Below are 20,788 nucleotides of genomic sequence, written 5' to 3' on the forward strand. Positions count from 1 at the left end.
GATCAAGGGAAAATCCAGGAAGAAAAAATCCTCATCTATGATTTAAGCCGGGATTCTTGAAACATTAATAAGTGGCAGGTTTATGGCACGTTTTGGACATGTGTTTGCTGGTGCATGAAAATGCAGTGGAAATTGCCTGGATGAGATAGTGAAGCAATCGGCTTTGAATAGCTCTACGTCTAAAAAAAGGTAAAAGGTAAAGGACTGCTGGACGGTTGTTGTTGTTGTTTAGTCGTTTAGTCGTGTCCGACTCTTCGTGACCCCATGGACCAGAGCACGCCAGGCACTCCTGTCTTGCACTGCCTCCCGCAGTTTGGTCAAACTCATGTTCGTAGCTTCGAGAACACTGTCCAACCATCTCGTCCTCTGTCGTCCCCTTCTCCTAGTGCCCTCAATCTTTCCCAACATCAGGGTCTTTTCCAGGGAGTCTTCTCTTCTCATGAGGTGGCCAAAGTATTGGAGCCTCAGCGTCCGGATCTGTCCTTCCAGTGAGCACTCAGGGCTGATTTCCTTAAGAATGGATAGGTTTGATCTTCTTGCAGTCCATGGGACTCTCAAGAGTCTCCTCCAGCACCATAATTCAAAAGCATCAATTCTTCGGCGATCAGCCTTCTTTATGGTCCAGCTCTCACTTCCATACATCACTGCTGGACGGTTAAGTCCAGTCAAAGGCGACTATGGGGTTGTGGTGGTCATCTCACTTTCATGCCCAGGGAGTCAGCATTTGTCCACAGACAGCTTTGTGGGTCCCTTTCCCTTTCCCTTACTTTCGGCACTTGTGGAAGACTTTAAATTTGAAAGTGGAGTTGGAAGGGCTCCCAAGGGCCCATCTAGTCCAACCATCTGCTTGAGGTGAAGATCAAGATGGTGTGTACCCCATTTCCTTGTACGGATGATAAACTGACTGGGAGTCGAGCTGTTGTCTCCAACAGAGGAAAATGGCTGGGGAAAATGCAGTTGCCAAACTCTTATCTAACAGCAGGGCTGGTCCTGACTCCTTGCCTCAAACCACTGGAGGGTTTAATGCTTAAAACCAACACCTTGAGTTGTACCTTAAAGACCAACTAAGTTTTTATTTTGGTATGAGCTTTCGTGTGCATGCACACTTCTTCAGATACACTTGAAACAGAAGCATCAGACCCTTATATATACAGAGGGTGGTGAGGGTGGGTGGGAATGGGTGATGGGCTGATGGGGGTGGTAAACCTGTAGATGGCTGTTAACGACTGCTGATGACTGCAATTGGTCCTGCAGGGAAAAAACAAGGGCTGAGGCGCTAAAGAAAGCTTGACCATGCATAATGAGATAAGAATCCAATGTCTTTATTCATCCCAGGTGGCTCCATGGTTTTAAGCTTGGTAATGAGTTCCAATTCAGCCACTTCTCTTTCCAGTCTGTTGCTGAATTTTTTCTGTAATAAAACAGCTGCTTTGAGATCTTGTATAGAATTTCCTGGGAGATTGAAGTGTTCTCCTACTGGTTTCTCTGTCTTGTGGTTCCTGATGTCAGATTTATGTCCATTTATCCTTTGGCGTAGGGTTTGGCCTGTTTGTCCAATATAGAGAGCTGAAGGAATTTTTTTTATTTTTGCTTCAACTCAGACCAACACGGCTACCTACCTGTAACTAGAACCTTGAGTTGTGTACGGAAACAGACCAAAAGGCACCTGTGTGAAGCAGCCTTTAAAGAAAAAGAGAAACTATGAGAGGCAACCTTTTCTCACATGTCATCTTACCACCAATGACCACAAATTGCTGCTTTTATTTTTGTGAAGAGAAAGGAAACACAGCCTTTTGATAACACTGTCCCCTCTGGTTATACGTGCTTCTTGTGTTACTCTGAACATTAAACAGAACCAGAGTTAAAAATAGTTTTTGTGCTGAAATCTCTCTGGACTATACATGTCCTTAGGTTATTTTCTGTAATGCTAACCTTTGTACCAGACAAGGGAAGAAAACATCCAACGTACAGCCTTTGGCCGAACAAAACAGTTGCACAAATAATATCGGGGACAAATTGAGCGTTGAAGAAACACTGCCTTCACTTTGGAAGCAAATGAGTATTTTATGTAGCAAGAAAGAAGAAGAAAGCAAGAGCTGCTTATTTCAACTAATGTTTATTGGGGTTGTGTGTGTAAACCTGTTTGGCTGAGTAATGGTTGGTGTCCATTCTATATGGCTTGGATTCCATCCCATATGGTGTTCATTCCACTTTATACAACATGGGAGACAGAATCATAGAATTTTGGAGTTGGAAGGGACCCTGAGGGCCATCTAGTCCAACCCCCTGCAATGCAGGAAGCACGGCCAGCATGGCCAATGGTTAGGGGTGATGGTGGAGATGTAGCCCAACAACATCTGGAGATCAACAGTTTCTCCATCCCTGGGCTAAAGGTTCCCCAATATGTGTGCACATCTTCTGCATTCAAAATGCGCCTTTCACGGTCAGACACTAAGAAATGCACCTCAGGCATATACATGTTCATATACTGTGTGGGAATCCGCCCTCAATATTAACACAGGGCAATTACATATAAACAGAAGTCTTGAGTTTTACTGAGTTGTTTTCAAGTGATGCAAACATCTGTGCAGGGAAACTTCAGATGTGGCCATTTAATGACTCCTGTGTACTGCCTCTGAAAATGTCACGAGAATTCCATTACTGATCATGCCGAGGCTCCAAGTAGACCAGCGGTCCTCCCCCCCCCCCGGTCAGCAAGAGGTCCCTGGAATCTCACCAACAGACATGAATAGCCATCCCCTGTTGCTTGTCTCCAACACCTGGTATTCAGAGGGGGTGCTGTCCCCATTAGCTAGTAAACTAATATTTCCTCCACAAAATTGTCCTTAAAAAAAAAAGTCATTTAAATAGCGGCCATCGCCTGTTCTAAGGGTAAGATAATAAATAAGCACTTTTGTTTTTCTGTACATCTGCACTGACTATAAGTTTAATTGGGTGACCCTGAAGTCTTCTCTTAGAATGCTCATTGGCCTGCCCAAAGCAGGCCTGTACCTTATATGTTCATCCATGTTATTTATGGAGTCATCCAGCCCAGTGCCCTGCTCAAGGATGGATCTACTTTGCAGGGTACAGCTACATCATCATCCCTGACAAATGGTTGTCCAGACAGACGCTACTTAAATATCTCCAGCAAAGGAGAGTCCACTGCCTCCTGAGGCAGGATGTACCACTGTCAGAAAACTCTTGCCATTAGGAGCTTTTGCTGAAATCTGTTTCCCAGTAGTCTCCAACAGAGAGCAAGTTCGGTCTATCTTCTGCATAAGGGCCTTTCAGATATTTGAAGACTGCTATCATGCCTCACCTTAATTTTGTTTTCTCAGGCTAAACAGGTCCTCACAGGACTTAGGCCACTTCCCCACCTTGCATTTAAATCTCTTTTAAACCACTTCAACATCCATGGAGAATCCTGGGAACTGTAGTTTGTGAAGGGTGTTGGGAGTTGGTAAAGGTAAAGGTACCCCTGACCATTAGGTCCAGTCACGAATGACTCTGGGGTTGCGGCGCTCAGTTTACTCTATAGGCCGAGGAAGCCGACATTTGTCCGCAGACAGCTTCCGGGTCATGTGGCCAGCATGACTAAGCCGCTTCTGGCAAACCAGAGCAGCACACGGAAATGCCGTTTACCTTCCCCCTCAGAGTGGTACCTGTTTATCTACTTGCACTTTGATGTGCTTTCAAACTGCTAGGTTGGCAGGAGCTGGGACCGAACAACGGGAGCTCACCCCGTCGCGGGGATTCAAACCACCGACCTTCTGATCGGCAAGCCCTAGGCTCCTTTCTCAGAGCTACGGTTCTCAGAATGGGAACCATGGAAATAGACCAGCTGAGTACATGAACTTTATTCCAAACACATTTCAAATATAACTTCTCCTCAAGGTTTGTTACATTTGTCTGGTCCTTCTTTTTCTGTGCTGAGCATTGTGCTCGTTCATGTCCATTTCCTGGGTGCCATTCAAAACTCTGCTTGATTCTTCCGGCAATATTTTTTCACAGTAGACGTCTGAACTGTCTGAGTTTATGATACTTGACAGGCGCAGCAGATTAGCATAGCTAGGAGTGGGAAGGCGGAATGTTTTTATGAAGCTGCAAGAAAAGTCTTTTACCAGAGTGACCTTTCGTGCTCTAAGATCTCTTTCTTCCCCGTCCTGCTACAACCCATTTTGTTCAGTGTAAAAACAAGCGCACACACCCTCCTTCCAAATGGTCCCTCCCTGATCCACCACCCTCTTCTTCAGCTCCTGTAGCATCACCGCCAGAAGCCCAGGTGGGCAAGTTCAAAGGAACAGCACAAAACAATCCACACAGATGCCAGCGGGATGGAGGTTTTATCAAGAGTGTTACTGTGCAATCTTATCAAATGCTTTCTCAGAAGCCTCACCAAATTCAGTGACACTTATTCCCAATTACTCCCTAGGATTACAAGTTTAAGCCATCCTACAGGCTCCCATGTGCTGCACCTGAACAATCCAGAGCTGTAAAATTGATGGGCTTCTATATTTATTTAGATGGTTTAAATACCACCCTTCCCACAGACCACAGGGGGTGGTTTACAAATAAAAACATGTAAATATGAATACGTAAAATTCATTAAGAGATACAGGTGAAACTTGGAAAATTAGAATATCGTCAAAAAGTGCATTTATTTCAGTGATGCAATTTAAAAGGTGAAACCAATATATGAGAGAGATGCATGACACGCAAAGCAAGATATGTCAATCCTTTATTTGTTATTTGTTGTAATTGTAATTATTTGTCATTAGGCGGGTCAATTATAAATGGAATGTAATTAATGAAACGTAATGGCGATGTTTATTTTTGTATTATTGTAACTATTTGTTTTATTACTGTGGAATTTCCAAAAGAAAGCATTTGTAAAAATTAAAATTAAAATAAAAAATAAGTTTATTACTGAAATAAATGCACTTTTCGATGATATTCTAATTTTCTGAGTTTAACTTGTACAGTCTGTTGTAAACTCACAACAATAGATCATTGAATGACAATAACAGTAGCAGCAGCTGGGTCTCTCCTCCTCCAAATGCCCTCTGAAAAGGATGCATCTTGGCCAACCGCCTGGAGCTATAGAGATTAGGCTAGGCGGACCTCAGCAGGGAGAGATTCCCACATGCAAGGAGCCACCACTGAAAAAGCCCTTTCCCAAGCCTGCACATCATGTACCTCAGCCCGCTTAGGACCACTACAGATAAAACCCCCAAATCTAAAGCCCAACTTCCTAAATCAAATAGGGGCAAAGTAGATTCGAACCTGCTTTATGCGGAGTCTGATGGTTAGCTCAGCATGTCTCTGAATACCAGTTACCAGGGGTCACAGGTGAGTCGGGTGCTGTCACGCTTTTGGGCTTCCTATAGGTATCTTTTTGGTCACTGTGAGAACAGGGTGATGGACTAGTTGAGCCATTGGCCTGATCCAGCTAAAAGGCTCTCCTTATGTCCTTAATGCCGGTCAGTGTAAAACCAGGGTTTCCCAAACTTGGGTTGGGTCTTCATCTATTTTTGGACTGCCGTTCCCATCATCCCGGACCACTGGTCCTGCTAGCTAGGCATGATGGGAGTTGTAGTCCAACAGCAGCTGGAGACTAAAACTTGGGAAGCCCAAATATGGTGGGTAGGCAATACTGATTTAGATGGATTCATGGTAGAGGTTATCTGCATGAGTTCCAGTATTATAACTACAGCAGCTGTTGACCTCTCTGTGTGATTTCAGGCAGGGGTCTTTTCCAACTCTGGTGCTTGAAATTGCTGCCCCCCCTCCCGATTTTCAATGATTGCAGGGACACTTTTCAATTTCAATGGATTTCAGGGGACTGATTTGTAAATCCTGGGACTATCCTCGGGAAACGGGGACGCCTGGTAACCTTGTTTTAAGGCGAGATCCCTCTAATTGCAGAACATGGGCTGCAAGATAGAGCTGTGGTCCCTTCCCATCGGAGCACATGGGTCACATATTCTATGTAGTGAGGTCCAGATAAGCGGAAGTGTTACTGTGTGTCTGTTTCTCTTCAGCCTTTTATTGGCACTAGATCTTTCAAAGGATGCACACACACAACAATGCATTATTTATGTTGCACTGGGGGAATGTTTTGTACATCATGCGCCCCCCCTTCCCCTCCATGACACATTCCAGTTCTGAAGCTTATTTATATTTTCCTTGAATTAAAGTTTTCTGCTTCATATGGCTATCGAGGGACTGCTCTAAATGGGAAATAAAATGCGGCGCTCTGTTAGGCCTGATGCAAGTGAGCAGGTTTCTTGTGCTCCATTTCCATGTTTAAATAATGATGGGATGAGAGCATACCATATCTCCATGTGTCAAGAGAGTTGCGTGATCAGCTGAAGAGCCGATATGAATCCGCCCCCCATTAATTCTCCTGAAAATTGTTCGCTACAAATCTGGATATCGAAAATTTGAAATTTGACACCAATCTTTTCAATCCCATGATATTTGAAGTCTGTGTTGGTTATCACATAGTAATTAATTAGTTATTATTTGGCAGTATTTAATAGCTGATGCACAATACAATTTGGTATCTGATAGCTAGCAAGCTATGATATTTAATAATTTTTTAACTATCACTGGGATTCTGGAAGCATATGATAATTGGCAGCTTCATCCAGGGGTAGCCAATATGGCAGCCTCTAGATCAGGCACCCCCAAACTGCGGCCCTCCAGATGTTTTGGCCTACAACTCCCATGATCCCTAGCTAACAGGACTAGTGGTCGGGGGAGATGGGAATTGTAGTCCAAAACATCTGGAGGGCCGAAGTTTGGGGATGCCTGCTCTAAATGTTGGAGTACAATTCCCATCATCCATGACCATTGCCCGTGTTGGTTGGGGTTCATGGGAATTGTATTCCAACATCATCTAGAAGGCACTACGTTGACTGCTCTTGGCTTAGGCTTCCCCAACCTGTTGCCTTCCAAATGTTTTGAACCAGGACTCTAAATCTCTAACCATTGGCTGTTTGGGAGTTATAGGAGTTGTAGTGCAAGACATGTGGTGCACACCAGTTTGGGGAAGGCTGCTATTGCATGCGCACACCTGAATGATAAAAGAGACTGTTGGTAAGGTTAAAGTCGTCAAATTTGAAATCAGGAGTTTCAAATTTGAAATCCTGTCAAATTTCAAAATATTTTGTTTCGGTTCAAGTTATCTCAGTAATCAAAACCATGTGGAAACCCATGCAGTGGACAGTGGTTATGGAAAATGGGCTTCATGTACTAGGATAAACATTGCAAAATGTTGCCATGAATGGGTCTCTAGTTTATCTTATGTGGCAGGAAATAGAAAGGGGTGGCCTTAACAGATTTGGAACATGGTGACCCAACTGTCTCAAGAATGGCTCTGACCTGTAGTTTGTGGTAGCCAATACGTAGCCAACCCATGGATTGTGCTCGTGCGACATTCTTGGTCACTCATGACATCCAGACAGTGACATTCAGCATCTAATGCTCATATCGTATTGGTGCAAAATTCAAATATTGGCCAGTTTTGCTATATAGTTGCACACACAGTTGACTGATTCCATCGGGCAGGCAGAGGGTCTTCTCGGTAGTGGCGCCCACCCTGTGGAATGCCCTCCCACCAGATGTCAAGGAAATAAACAACTCTCTAACTTTTAGAAGATATCTGAAAGCAGCCCTGTTTAGGGAAGTTTTTTAATGTTTGATGTTTTATTGTGTTTTTAATATCTGCTGCCCAGAGTGGCAGGGGAGGCCTAGCCAGATGGGTGGGGTATAAGTAAATAATAATAATAATAAATAATTGGATTCATAAACACAGAGTGGTTGGGGGGACCAGCAACCCTGGTTATATGGGGGAGGACCATGGGCTAGTAAAGTAAGTTTTTTGTGTGGCGATAGAGTGCATTACCATATTTATGTGAAGCCCAAGTGTGCCATCACAGTAGTTGCTTGAAGCTGGCAGCCAGAGAGTCGATGGTCTTTATTACGGACACAGTCTTCCCACCCATGGCTGCAACCAAGGGTTTGGAGGTGGGTGGGACTGGAATCTCTGGCATTTGAAGAATGAATGGTGGGGTGCTGGGATCATCCTGGGCTTGCGCATGCATGCTCATTAGTCTCTAATTGTTTTCAAAATGCTGCACTGCACCTTCATTATCTCCTCTAGATGTGCTGATTTAATAGATACGATACCTGTTTTCTTGCTGTATGTGGCAGTTGCTGGTGTGTACTCTGTAAAGGAGCATATCTACCAAAATATGTCTGTTTGGCTGCTGGAGCACTAGCTGTTTTGCTTAGATACGAACTCAGTCAACCCGACTACTGTACACTGAGTTTTGAATGATGGACCGTGCTTAATGGTAGATTGGCACAACGCCGAGCATTTGTGGTATTTAAATGTAAAAGCAAGCAGGGTGCATGGCAAGCGGTAGGGAAAAGTTTGATTTGAAGGAGGATTCCCTAGCTGCATCAGGGCTCCCTGGGAAACACCTTTCTGAGGCCACTTACTCATTTCCACGCTATGAAGAGCTGCTGTTTCGCTTCATGTTGCAAAATAAGTGCCTCTACTTTCATTGGAAGGTTGTTGAATGGTTTGCCTTCCCAGTTTTAGCAGACAGGCAGTCAAGTTGTGTATCCATAGCTGTGACCAGAAGAAAAATGACTGCTGGGAGGAGCACAGAGAGAAGAAACACTGCAGCAGCACAACCAGATTTTGTTGCAGCCTTCATCTGCCCCAGCTGCAACAAAACATGTCTCTCCTGTATCAGTCTCTGCAGCCACAGCAGTCGCTGCAACCTTCCAACAGTTTGACTTCACTCTTCCATTGTCTCGTGAGATAGATGGATGCTGGCACCTGACATAATGGCAGAAGAAAGGGGAAAACTCTTCCTCCCTCAATGAAGGGGTTTTAAGTTTCATGTACAATAGCATGGAACATAGGCTGGTATACTTGGGAAAACCATTGGTTCACTGACAGAATCATTAGATCCTATTGCGCATAATTTTAAGGCAGACTTAAGGTGGCAGCTGGGGTGCAGGACATCAACAAAGGAGTAGAATAGCCACCACCGCATCAAGCCAAGCAGGGCTGAACAGGAATGTGGCTGGGGGAGGAAGTGGGGCCCTTCCTTTGTCAGGGATGTTGTGAGCCCCTCCCATGAATTTCCAGGTGACTTAAAAAATGAGCCATGCCAGATATTTGAGGGAGGCTTGCCAAATAGCAAGAGGTGGGGAGGGAGGGCTAATGCTTGCATTCTTTGTTTAATAATGGAGTTTGTATTAAGAAATTTATATCCCACCCTTTGCCAAAAGGACAGCGCATGCTTTACAACATAAACCATGGCAAGAATCTTAAAACGCAGAAAAATTATTGGTAGATTGGGGCAATTTGACTAACAAAACAGCATGCCAGGAACACCTGTGTTAAGAAGTGCCTGGGGAGGGGTCTTGAATGACCACAAGAGGTCAGAAACATGACTTTGTGTCTCAGTACTCAACAGCCATCCAACCTGCGGAATTCATGTTCACCTAGAGAAAACGTGAGAGCTTTAATGCAGAGATTCTTTACAGTTGCTGGTGGTTTTAGACAAGCGTTCTTTGGCTGCATTCCTCAAACCACTTCCTTTGGGGTCATCCTCCTGTGAAAGTCAGTGGGGCTACTTTTGAGCAAATGGTGTGATGGTTTGCAGCCTTCGCTTGCTCTTCATGCAAGAGTGGGGAAACATTTTTTCCCCTGTCCAAGTTTATCCATCACAACCTTTTGATGTTCAGGTTGTTTTGCTCCCAGAGACCAGATGGCTGTCCCTCAAAAAATGTAGGAGAATTTCTCTCTCCCTGTTTGATAGTACCACCACCAACTGCCCCCCCCCCGTTTTGGCCAACTTAGTGTTCCCATGAATTCAAGACAGGAAGCCCTCCGGAGAAGTGATATAAACAGCTTAGCTGCCTGGGTCATGCTTCCTAATCGCTTTGCAGCTGGACACTTGAATGTGTGGGGAAAGGGGGGCTGCGCTTCTCCCCGGGGAAGGACCTCGCTGATTGAAGTTAGCCTGAACGGAGGGGGAGGAACCCTGCGCGAAAGAAGGTGGAAAGGAAATGCTTGAGCTGCACAGTCAGATCAGGCAGGCTCTCTGAGCCAGCGGGGTTGAGGGAGGGACGTATTTTACTACAATTGAATTCCAGGGTCCCTTTCAACCCGTTTCCTGACTTCTCGCCCCGTAGGTTAATTCCAAGACTGAACTTCCATGGCAGGGAGGGGAGCAGAGAGTTGATCATGCCTGAAATAACCGGTTAGTGGCAGAGTAAGGTTGGGTTTTGTTTTTACTTTCCCAGCGTAGAAGATCTCTGGGCTTCGCTGTGCAGCTGAAACCCCCCCTCTCTTTCTGTTTCGCTTTGAATGCTGTCATCCCCGTTCGTCCCACCAACTGGCAAACTGAGAAAACAATGTTAGATTCACCTGCCTGTCTAACCTGAAGGGTCTCGTCATTTGGCCACAGGTGCTGCTGCTGCTGCCCCTTGTGTTTCTGTGGGTTTTGAGTTTTGGTGGGAGTTTCCAATTTCCATGCGTATTTTTTTGGGGAGGTCCGATTTGACAGCTGAGCACATTGCAACTGACAGAGCAGCATCAGGAATGCACGGAAGACTATTCATGCTCCCGTAGCCAGAGGCAGCGAAGAGGAGGGCAGTAAGCTCTCCCAGCCTTCTGGAAACTCATGTAACGGAACTGCTCCAGAAGGGTTTGCTGCTGCTGCTGCTTTCTGTTGTTTTTTTTAGGGTAAACAAGCCCCGGTCTTCTTCTTTTTTGGAGGGGGAGTGCTTCTTGGGCAGAGGCGGACACAGCAGTAGCAGCCGCAGCTGGATCGCCCTCCCTCCTCGGGTGCTCAAGTGGCCTCTCGTCTTGGGTGCCAGCAAGCGATTAAACTAATTAACAGACTCATGGGATTGCTAAACCACCCGCTCGTGGATTAACCCAGAGAGAGAGAGAGACACCAGCTGCTCCTTACAGGAATTCCAGGGAAGACGAGGCTATCACGGAAGAGGAGGAGGAGGAGGAGGAAAACCCATGAAGGGGATTTAGAAGGAAAAGAGGTATGTGTAACATACCGTATGAATTGCAAATAAACAGGCGTGTGTTTGGGTCCGCTCCAGAAAAGGGCTTGGTTGAATGTATCCAGAGACGCTGAAAAGTTATGTAGCAAAAATGCCAGTTCAAACGCCAGCTGTGCTTTCTTCCGTTTTCTTTTCTTTTTAAAGGTGCTGATGAAACGTAATTTTTTTGCTTTATGGCTTGGAAGTATATCTTGTGAAAGCTCCATTTGCAGCTTATTTTTAAATCGAGCTCTTCAGAAGGTTGCTCAGGTTAACTTTCCTTGCCACATAATAATGCCGCAGGTATACTTACCGGTCGGCTGCTGCTGCTTATCCTTTGCGGTTTTTCCTCCTGTTGCGACTTCTGTTTGCAATCAGAATTAATCTGTCTTGATTAAATCTGGAAGGTACATTAGAACTCCGACTGCATTCAGCCAGCGCTAAGGCGAAAAGTCAGCAGAGACACAGTGCAACAAGCCGCTTAACATCGTATGGGTGGGGGAGAACGTGGGGAGGAAACCCAGCTAATCTAGGACTAACACCAATTTATCGGTGCTTTGATTTCCAGTGTGGTTTTGCTTTTGGAGCTTTCAGCTCCAATGCAAAACTGGACGGGGTTCTGGGCAAAACATTGTTTACGATTTCACCTGAGATTATGTTCTGGCCCGAGGGAAACAGAGTTCTGTCCAAAACCACTAAACATTTCATCGGGAGGAAAATGTTTCAGAATCGAAATCAGCAAAATGTTCAGGCATCCTATGTGCTAGCAAGAAAAGTTGTTGGTTTTTTTGTATATAAAAAAAATCTAGTCCCAAAATAATTCTCTAGAGCAAGGAGAAATAGGAAAGTTTTTTTAATGTAGAAAAAGGATGCTTTGTGCAGAATTGTAAACAAATAGCTATATTCAAATGTGTATTGCAAGTTGCACTCTGTGTGGAGTTTGCAGGTTATACATTTTAAGGGATCGCCTTGTATTTACAGATAATAGGTGCGGTTAAAATAAACTTTTAAAAAAATGCACATGCAAAATATCTGCTTAGTACTGCATTTTGGCAGGGTCCTGGGACTGTGAGAGGGGGCGAGTGGGCGGGAAAGATTGCAAATGATACTAATAACTAAAATATGGCTTTGAAATAAAAGGCAGCTGGGACTGTTAAATATTAGATTGCTCAACCGCGTCTTTCCCATGGCAGCAGCTTTTGGCAAATGACTTTCCACACTCAGAGCCTTTATTTTTGGAATGGTCTTGGCAAAGACAAATGCCCAAATTATATCAGTGTGTGTGCCGTTCTTGTGAATGAATGAATAAGTAAACACATTGCAAGAAGACCAATTAGCATCTATCTCTGTTGTGCACCGGTCAATAGTATCTCATCAAATATGTATTAATAAAGGATAAGGATTCCCTTTTTGAAAGGACATTAAAAGACAGAGAATGATGGCCTTAGACCTAGTCGGTGGTATCATTCTATTCTCTCTGTGTTGGCACTTTCTATCCAACCCCCTACCCCAGTCCTCTTTATCTCTCAAGTGCACCCCCCTGTTGCACATGGCAGAACTCCATCTTTGACTCCCTGCTCAGCAAAGAGCAGGTTTGCATGTCTTTTTGTGTCTTTTGGGTCTCCTTGCAAAATTCACATGAATACATAAAGTGCCTTACGCAGAGTTAAAAAATAACTTTCCCATTTATTCCCAGTAATATTTTCTTGTTTATTTCCCACCTTCCTTCCTTCCACCACGGAACATTGGGTTCCCCAGGTGATTTCGCCCAGATTGTCTGCTTGGCTTCAGCTGAATTCGCTGAATTGCATTCCTTTAGCACAGGGGTCAGCAAACTTTTTCAGCAGGGGGCCGGTCCACCGTCCCTCAGACCTTGTGGGGGGCCGGACTATATTTTGAAAAAAAAATATGAACGAATTCCTATGCCCCACAAATAACCCAGAGATGCATTTTAAATAAAAGGACACATTCTACTCATGTCAAAACACCAGGCAGGCCCCACAAATAACCCAGAGATGCATTTTAAATAAAAGGACACATTCTACTCATGTAAAAACATGCTGATTCCCGTCCGCGGGCCGGATTGAGAAGGCGATTGGGCTGTATCCGGCCCCCGGGCCTTAGTTTGGGGATCCCTGCTTTAGCAGCTCTCCAAGGTGTGACCAGCAGAGGGCTACCTGAGACGGCAGGGACTGAGCCTGGGACCTTGTGCATGAGAAACATGTGCTATGCCACTGAGCTAGGCCCCTTCTTCAGGGCTTAATTAATGCTGTCCACATGTGGGGTTGCCGACCCTATTTTCAGCAGCATTCAGTTGCATTTGTAACATGTCTTCTTGGTTGAACATGATGTGGGGCAGGAATGAGGAGCCCATGTCCCACCAGATGTTGTTAGGGCTGTGACTCCCATAAGCCTGGGATGATGGGAGCTGAAGTCCAGCAACATATGAGAGTCACATATTCCTCACCCACAATGTAGGGGATTGTAGAAGTGTTCTTAGCCTATTGTCAGAGAGCAAGTTGGCAGTAAATCACACCATTCAAAGTTGGAGTTAACATGCAATAAAACTCAACATCGTAGCTTGAAATAAGACTTAGTTGTCTCTCTCTCTCTGTGTGTGTGTGTGTGTGTTTTTTCTTAAAGTGGTGAGGTCTGGTATATTGAGCAGGTGCTGTGAGCCAGGAAATAATTTTCAGTAATCCTGTTTCTGCCATTGGCTCCCTGTATGACTTTAATTGTGGTTTCAATTAGTTTTGAAATGCTCCATTATGCCCAGCAAGACAAACGGTGTTAAAATGCCACTGTGCTTTTCCACAGTTTGGCTGTGTGCTTGCCACCTTATTTTGCAGGTTCAAAATATAAATTCGCCAAGTTTTTGCACCTTGTAAATGTGCAGAACAGAAACTGCAAGATAACGTTTAACATTTCTTGGTCTGGTCTGATTTGCAGGACTGGTTCACATGTAGCAGAGAATGCCTCTTGCTCTTGGGGGTGGGCCATGTCTCAGTGGTGGAGAATCTGCTTTGAGTGAAGAAGGTTGCAGCTTCAGTCACTGGGATTTCTACTTAGGGCTGGAAGAGGCCCCTGCCTGGTTCTCTGAAGAGCTACTGCCAGTCAATGTAGAGACAATTCTGTGCTAGAAGGACTTGGCATAAGTCACCTTCCTATGCTTCTATGCCAGCATTGAACACTGCTTTCCCCGCTGAGCCTTACCCATTCATCAATGTACGCCAGTTCATTTCATTGGTTACGCAATACTTAGATTACAGGCAGCTGACTTCAAGTGTTGTTTTACAAGTTCTCCAAATGGTGTGTTTGATCTGTGATATCTCACTCTCACATGCAGACATTGTGATAGATCAGTATATTGCGATGGTTGTTGTTGTTTAGTCGTTTAGTTGTGTCCGACTCCTCGTGACCCCATGGACCAGAGCACGCCAGGCACTCCTGTCTTCAACTGCCTCCCGCAGTTTGGTCAGACTCATGTTGGTAGCTTCGAGAACACTGTCCAACCATCTCATCCTCTGTCGTCCCCTTCTCCTTGTGCCCTCCATCTTTTCCAACACCAGGGTCTTTTCCAGGGAGCCTTCTCTTCTCACGAGGTGGCCAAAGTATTGGAGCCTCAGCTTCAGGATCTGTCCTTCCAGTGAACACTCAGGGCTGATTTCCTTCAGAATGGATAGGTTTGATCTTCTTGCAGTCCATGGGACTCTCAGGAGTCTCCTCCAGCACCATAATTCAAAAGCATCAATTCTTTAGGGTCCAGCTCTCACTTCCATATTGCGATGGTTAGCTGGTGACATATCATGAAGCTGAAAACCAGCTATCGCCCATCCCTGCTGTTCGCCTCTACATAGTTTCATCCTTATTTTACACATCATGATATATTGGTATACCACAGTGTTTTAGCTGGTGACATATTGCAGTTTTGGAAACCAGATATCACCCAGCCCTAGTTGCAGGTCATATTCCAGTCTGGCAGAAGCACTCAAGGAGGGTGCAAAGCAGGGTTGGTAACAGGTGTGGACTGGGAGGGTGTGTGGCCTGGGGAGAGTCTCAAATCCAGACAGAGTGGCCTAGAGGACCATAATTGTAATATATTTTTATTAATTTTCCAATTAAAAACAATTATATCACATCCATTATTTCAAATTATACAAAGACATATCAATCAGACCGAATGTTATGCCAAATCATCTAAAATTTTCGGGGTTCCCATGCTTCGAGAAATTGGGGATTCCTCGCAGCTGCCCACTGCCGTCTTTTTCTAAAGTCCAAATCGTCACTCAAAGTCTATAATAGTCCCGATCTTTCCCCTACAGTCACAAAGATGTTTTCCTCTTCGGAAGACCATAATTGAGCACACTTAAGATTCTCCATTCCTGGCCTAAAGGACTTGGGTGTCGTAGTATCCGTTGCTTCTTAAGACAACTTCTTAAGACAACCAGGCAGAGGGCCTTCTCGGTAGTGGCGCCCACCCTGTGGAATGCTCTCCCATCAGATGTCAAGGAGATGAGTAACTATATAACCTTGAGAAGACATTTGAAGACAGACCTGTACAGGGAAGCTTTTTAAGGTTTAATGTTTCATCATGTCTTTATATACATATGCTGAAAGCCGCACAGAGTGGCTGGGGCAACCCAGTCAGATAGGCGGGTGCGGGATATAATAATAATAATAATAATAATAATAATAATAATAATAATAATAATAATAATATCTGGAAATATTAGGTGGGGAAGAAAAGAAAAAAGTCCCCCATCCCCAGAATAGGCAGTACTGAGCTGGATGGACCAATACCGTGTTTCTCATATTATAAGACACGTCTTATATTTATTTTTTCCTCAAAAAAAACAACACTATGGCTTATTTTCAAGGGATGTCTTATTTTTTTCCTCCTCCTCCTCCTCCTGCCAAGGCCGGCATTGCTGCTGCGCCTATCACTATGTCTTATTTTCAGGGTATGGCTTATATTCCTTGAATGCTTAAAAATCCTGCTATGGCTTATTTTATGGGTATGTCTTAAAATATGAGAAACAGGGTAGTTTGGCTTGGTCTAAGGCCGCTTCCCATGTTCCCATGACTCAGACTTGCAGATAGCCACTCGCCTATGGCATGTAGTGATTTTTAAAGACATGGTTTAAGGAGAATCGTTTGTAGATTGAAAGTTTTGCTTCTTATCCTTCTGACCATTGATGCGCCCCAAAATCAACTCAAAGGACCCCCAAGTAGCACAAATTAATGCAACAGAGATCCGATGACAAGAGCTGTTGGTTTTCTGCGCCTTTAACTCCCCTCTCGCAGTGACACACCGAAGAAGGCAATGCAGGCAGTGAACCCCGCCTTGTGCGTCTGTTGGTAGCAAATTGAGTTAAATTGGCTGGTCCAGGCACATCGTTGCTCTCCTTCCCCCCTTGGAGCTGTGTTGAGCTTGGCAGTAAGTGGAGTGTAAGTTAAGCACTAATCATCCATCTTTAATGATAGGCAATTTGTGCTAGATGAAATTTGTGCTTTGCTTAGGCCTCTGTCTGGAGGGGGACAAATTGAAGACCCTCTATCACCCAGTGCCAGGGTGACAGTTATTGCGCAGAAATGTGGAAGGAGTGCTGCCTTCTCAGTATATGAATGAAACAGAGAACCTCACAAATTACTGTCCGGCCAACTCCCAATGAGTTGCTTTTCTTACTCATGCCATGTATCCGGCAGGAGAAAGCCGCAGCCTCTCCCAAGATCCTTCTGTGCTCTTTTAGACATTATTATGTGCTCTCTTAGTACAAATATTTATTTAGAAAGTTACAACTTCCTGGTTTCAGTGCCATCAGCCAGTGACCCTGAGATAAGTGTGATTAAGTGAGCCTGAAACGGTTTTCGCCATTGGTTCAGAGGTGGGCTAAACTCCTTTGGAATCTTGCCCTTTAAACTGGGGCATCATTAGAGCTGCTTCAGAATTCCTCCTGATATGGTCACCAGGAACCAAGCATCTCAGAAATGATACCGTAGAGCTGGAAAAGGACACTCAAATTGATAAAAGACAGACCTCACCTGGAGTACTATGTCCAGTTCTGGGCACCACAGTTCAAGAAGGATACTGACAAGCTGGAACGTGTCCAGAAGAGGGCAACCAAAATGGTCAAAGGCCTGGAAACGATGCCTTATGAGGAACGGCTTAGGGAGCTGGGTATGTTTAGCCTGGAGAAGAGAAGGTTAAGGGGTGATATGATAGCCATGTTCAAATATATAAAAGCATGTCATCTAGAGGAGGGAGAAAGGTTGTTTTCTGCTGCTCCAGAGAAGCGGACACGGAGCAATGGATTCAAACTACAAGAAAGAAGCTTCCACCTAAACATTAGGAAGAACTTCCTGACAGTAAGAGCTGTTCGACAGTGGAATTTGCTGCCAAGAAGTGTGGTGGAGTCTCCTTCTTTGGAGGTGTTTAAGAGGAGGCTTGACAGCCAAATGTCAAGAATGCTTTGGTGGTGTTTCCTGCTTGGCAGGGGGTTGGACTGGATGGCCCTTGTGGTCTCTTCCAACTCTAAATTGATTCTAAATTGATTGTCAGGGCAGGGGGGTCGGAGCCCTTTCCATATCAGGAAAGGGATTTTTAGTTTATACAAAACATGTCTGGGTAAATAAGACAGCAAGAGTCATTCACTGCCAAGTTGATATATCAAGGCTACACAAAAGGAGGTTTGGAGTTCCTAATATTATTCAGTATTATTATATACTTCTGTACATGATTAACATCAACGTGAAAAAATAGTGAAGGCAGAACAAAATTAACATACTGGCCCGACTATAAGCTACACCCGCAAATAAGCCGCACTTTAAAATTCAAGGCTTAATTGCAGGTGCGGTACACCTCCCGGCACTACAGACTTGAATGGGGAGCGCTCGGCGCTCCGCTCCCCAAGCTGGTGCCTGTGCTTAGTTCCAAATATAAGCTGCACTTTAACTTTTCAGAGTCGGAATTTGGGGAAAAAACTGAGGCTTATATTCAGGCCAATATGGTACATGGATGTTTCTTTAACAGATTTGCAGTGGGCAGCAAAAATATTTTGTGTGCTCCAAAATTGTCTTTTTAATACATAAAAGAATACAGTCCCTGTGGGTTCCCCACTATGATGTCATGATGCTTATTTATTCTTATTCTCTTTCTTTAAAAAGCCCAAAGTTTATCACTGTGATTCTGTGTTCATAGTCCCAAGAGGGTCAGTGTGGTCCTCGGCCTGAAAGAAAGTAATAATAATAATAATAATAATAATAATAATAATAATAATATATATTTATACCACGCCCATCTGGCTGGGTTTCCCCAGCCACTCTGGACGGCTTCCAACAAAGATTAAAAATACATTAAGACATCATTCATTAAAAACTTCCCTAAACAGGGCTGCCTTCAGATGTCTTCTAAAGGTCAGATAGTTGTTTATTTCTTTGACTCTGATGGGAGGGCGTTCCACAGGGCGGGTGCCACTACCAAGAAGGCCCTCTGCCTGGTTCCCTGTAACTTCGCTTCTCACAGTCAGGGAATCGCCAGAAGGACCTCAGCACTGGACCTCAGTGTCTAGGCAGAACGATGAGGGGTGGTAGCCACCTGTGGCTACTAGCCATGGTGACTATGGTCTGCCTCTCCTGTACTCAGGTCCTGACTGACGGTTTCCCACAGGCAGGACTAAATGGGACTAAATGGGCCATTGGCCTGATCCAGCAGGCTCTTCTTGTGTCCTTACGCATAATCAACCTCATGAAAGTCACTGTCACAAGCTATGATGGCAACTGGATGAGAGGCCTTTTAAAAGAAAATTGATCACCACATCTCATGTGTGTGTGTGTGTTTCCTTAAATTAGACAAATAGAAAGATGGTGTCACGGTTCTGCCTGTACCTGTACAGCACCACTGGATGTTTTACGATCGATTGATATGCACCAATGACACTTTGAATCCGCGGCTGCAGTTTCCCTCAGGCTGCCAGCTGGATACTTGCTACTATCTTTAGATAACACAGACCAGGGTGTTCTTTAAGAAACAAGTTTGGTTTATTTGTTTGTACGGAAGCGTGTGGGTACTGAATGAATAATATCGTAAATAAACTTATAACTGTTAGCCTATACCCGCTAAATTATTTACCGGCCTGTACCGCTAAAACCTCTAATTAAACAACGCAACAAGTTTCACATTGATCTGCTATCCTGTCTGCTCCTTCCCACCAATAATCCACCTAGCTCTCTGACTAATCTTCAACAGCTCTCTCTCTAACCGACACCTCCACCTCCCTTCCACTATTCCCCAACTCCAACAGCCCTAACTGCCACTAGGGAGGGTTTTTATAACCTGCCCCTGAGGGTTCTAAGGTTCCAAAACTTAACCCCTTACTTGCTCAACCTTCTCCCTAAATAGGCTTGCCACAGATGGCGCCATAGGAAGGCGCTTCAAGCCCTTGATGATTTGATCAGGACTCTGTGTGTAGCAAATAAGGAAATATCAGAACCCAAAATAGCTCCTCTTCATGGGTTTCAGGGACCAGCTCCTCTTCTCCATGTGGTAGAATCTGGTTTCTCCCAGTCCTGCAGGTGTCAGAGTTGAAGCCTGAAGGTGTGCCAAGTCCTACCTTGAGTGCACACTGCAGAAAGGTGAGCTGCAAATTTGATCAACAGGCTGATAAATGAATATCGCCATCATGGTTTCTTATATGTCTGTACACCCCTTCCGTCCTGGTTTAAAAGTTTTCTTAAATCTCTGCCACATGCCACTTGTAGGAAGTAAATAAAGCCTGTTTGTGTGTGTCTGTAGTAAGTACAAAAGATCCTGCTTTTTCAATTGGATGTATTTTGGCTGGGAAACATTCCTGAGCTAACTCCCAGTGGTCTGTAGCCAGCAACTTCAAAGTGCCTTGGAAAATGTCCTATGAAAATCAGTAAAAGGAAAAGGGAGTGGGGGGAATTTGTTAAAGGTAATAAAAAGACCGCCCTGCTTCTTTTTCTAAACTCAATTTCCTACAAATAAGATAGAGAAGCCCCCCAAAGCACCTTAAAATCCAGCCGATTCAATCCTTCAGAATGGTTAGTTATTCCAAAAAGCTGTTGGGGTAGGAAGCTGTGAAACTTTTTACCCTGCTCTGAAGTCAAAAGTGTGGGGCAGCCAACGTGTTATCTGAAGCTATTCTCGGTGGGGTAACTTCAAAAGAAGCCCCCATATGCATTCTTACTGGGTGTTGCGGTTGTTTTCCAGAAGCAGCTGTTAGATGCTCCAAATGTTGCTTCACAGCTGCAAATTCAATTTTCTCTAGTAAGATCATGCAAGCTTTAAAGAAGTCCAGCTGCTTTTAAAGGACAGCTACGGACTGCAGTTGAGTAAGATCTGGGCAAGGAGAAATTCAGTGGCCATTTTACACTGCCTCCTTCCAGAATAGGTACAGCAGATCGCTATTCCTAGATTCCAGCACTTAAGACTTCTGCAGATGACCCATTTGTTGAGCATCTATCCTGATTCATTTGCACAAACACCAGACTATATCCAGTCTTTATTTTGTGTTTATTCTGAAATGTTTGTGGGGAGGTTATACAACAATGAGCAGTTGTCTTGATTTGCTTGCTTATTCATCTTCCTGTTTACCCCACACTTATCAATGCATTTCCCTGTCACTTTCCTAACTGCAAAAAGTCAGTTTATTAATGGATTGTTGCAATAGAACAGGAG

General features: G+C 44.4%; 1 protein-coding gene across 7 annotated transcripts in view; it reads left to right on the forward strand.

The window, feature by feature from the left end:
* Positions 1–20,788, forward strand: part of PDZD2 (PDZ domain containing 2) — a 257,387-nt gene that overhangs the window by 81,344 nt on the left and 155,255 nt on the right. Inside the window, exon 1 of one of the 7 annotated variants that reach the window (XM_088652637.1) lies at positions 9,278–11,091. The exons of the other annotated variants lie outside the window; for them this stretch is intronic. The gene's annotated coding sequence lies outside the window, so the exon portion shown is untranslated. Of the gene's footprint in view, positions 1–9,277; positions 11,092–20,788 lie in introns of those variants that run through there. 7 annotated transcript variants of the gene reach the window in all.

This window comes from Zootoca vivipara, chromosome 10, assembly GCF_965207765.1.
Source record: "Zootoca vivipara chromosome 10, rZooViv2.hap1.1, whole genome shotgun sequence".
NCBI lineage: Eukaryota > Metazoa > Chordata > Lepidosauria > Squamata > Lacertidae > Zootoca > Zootoca vivipara.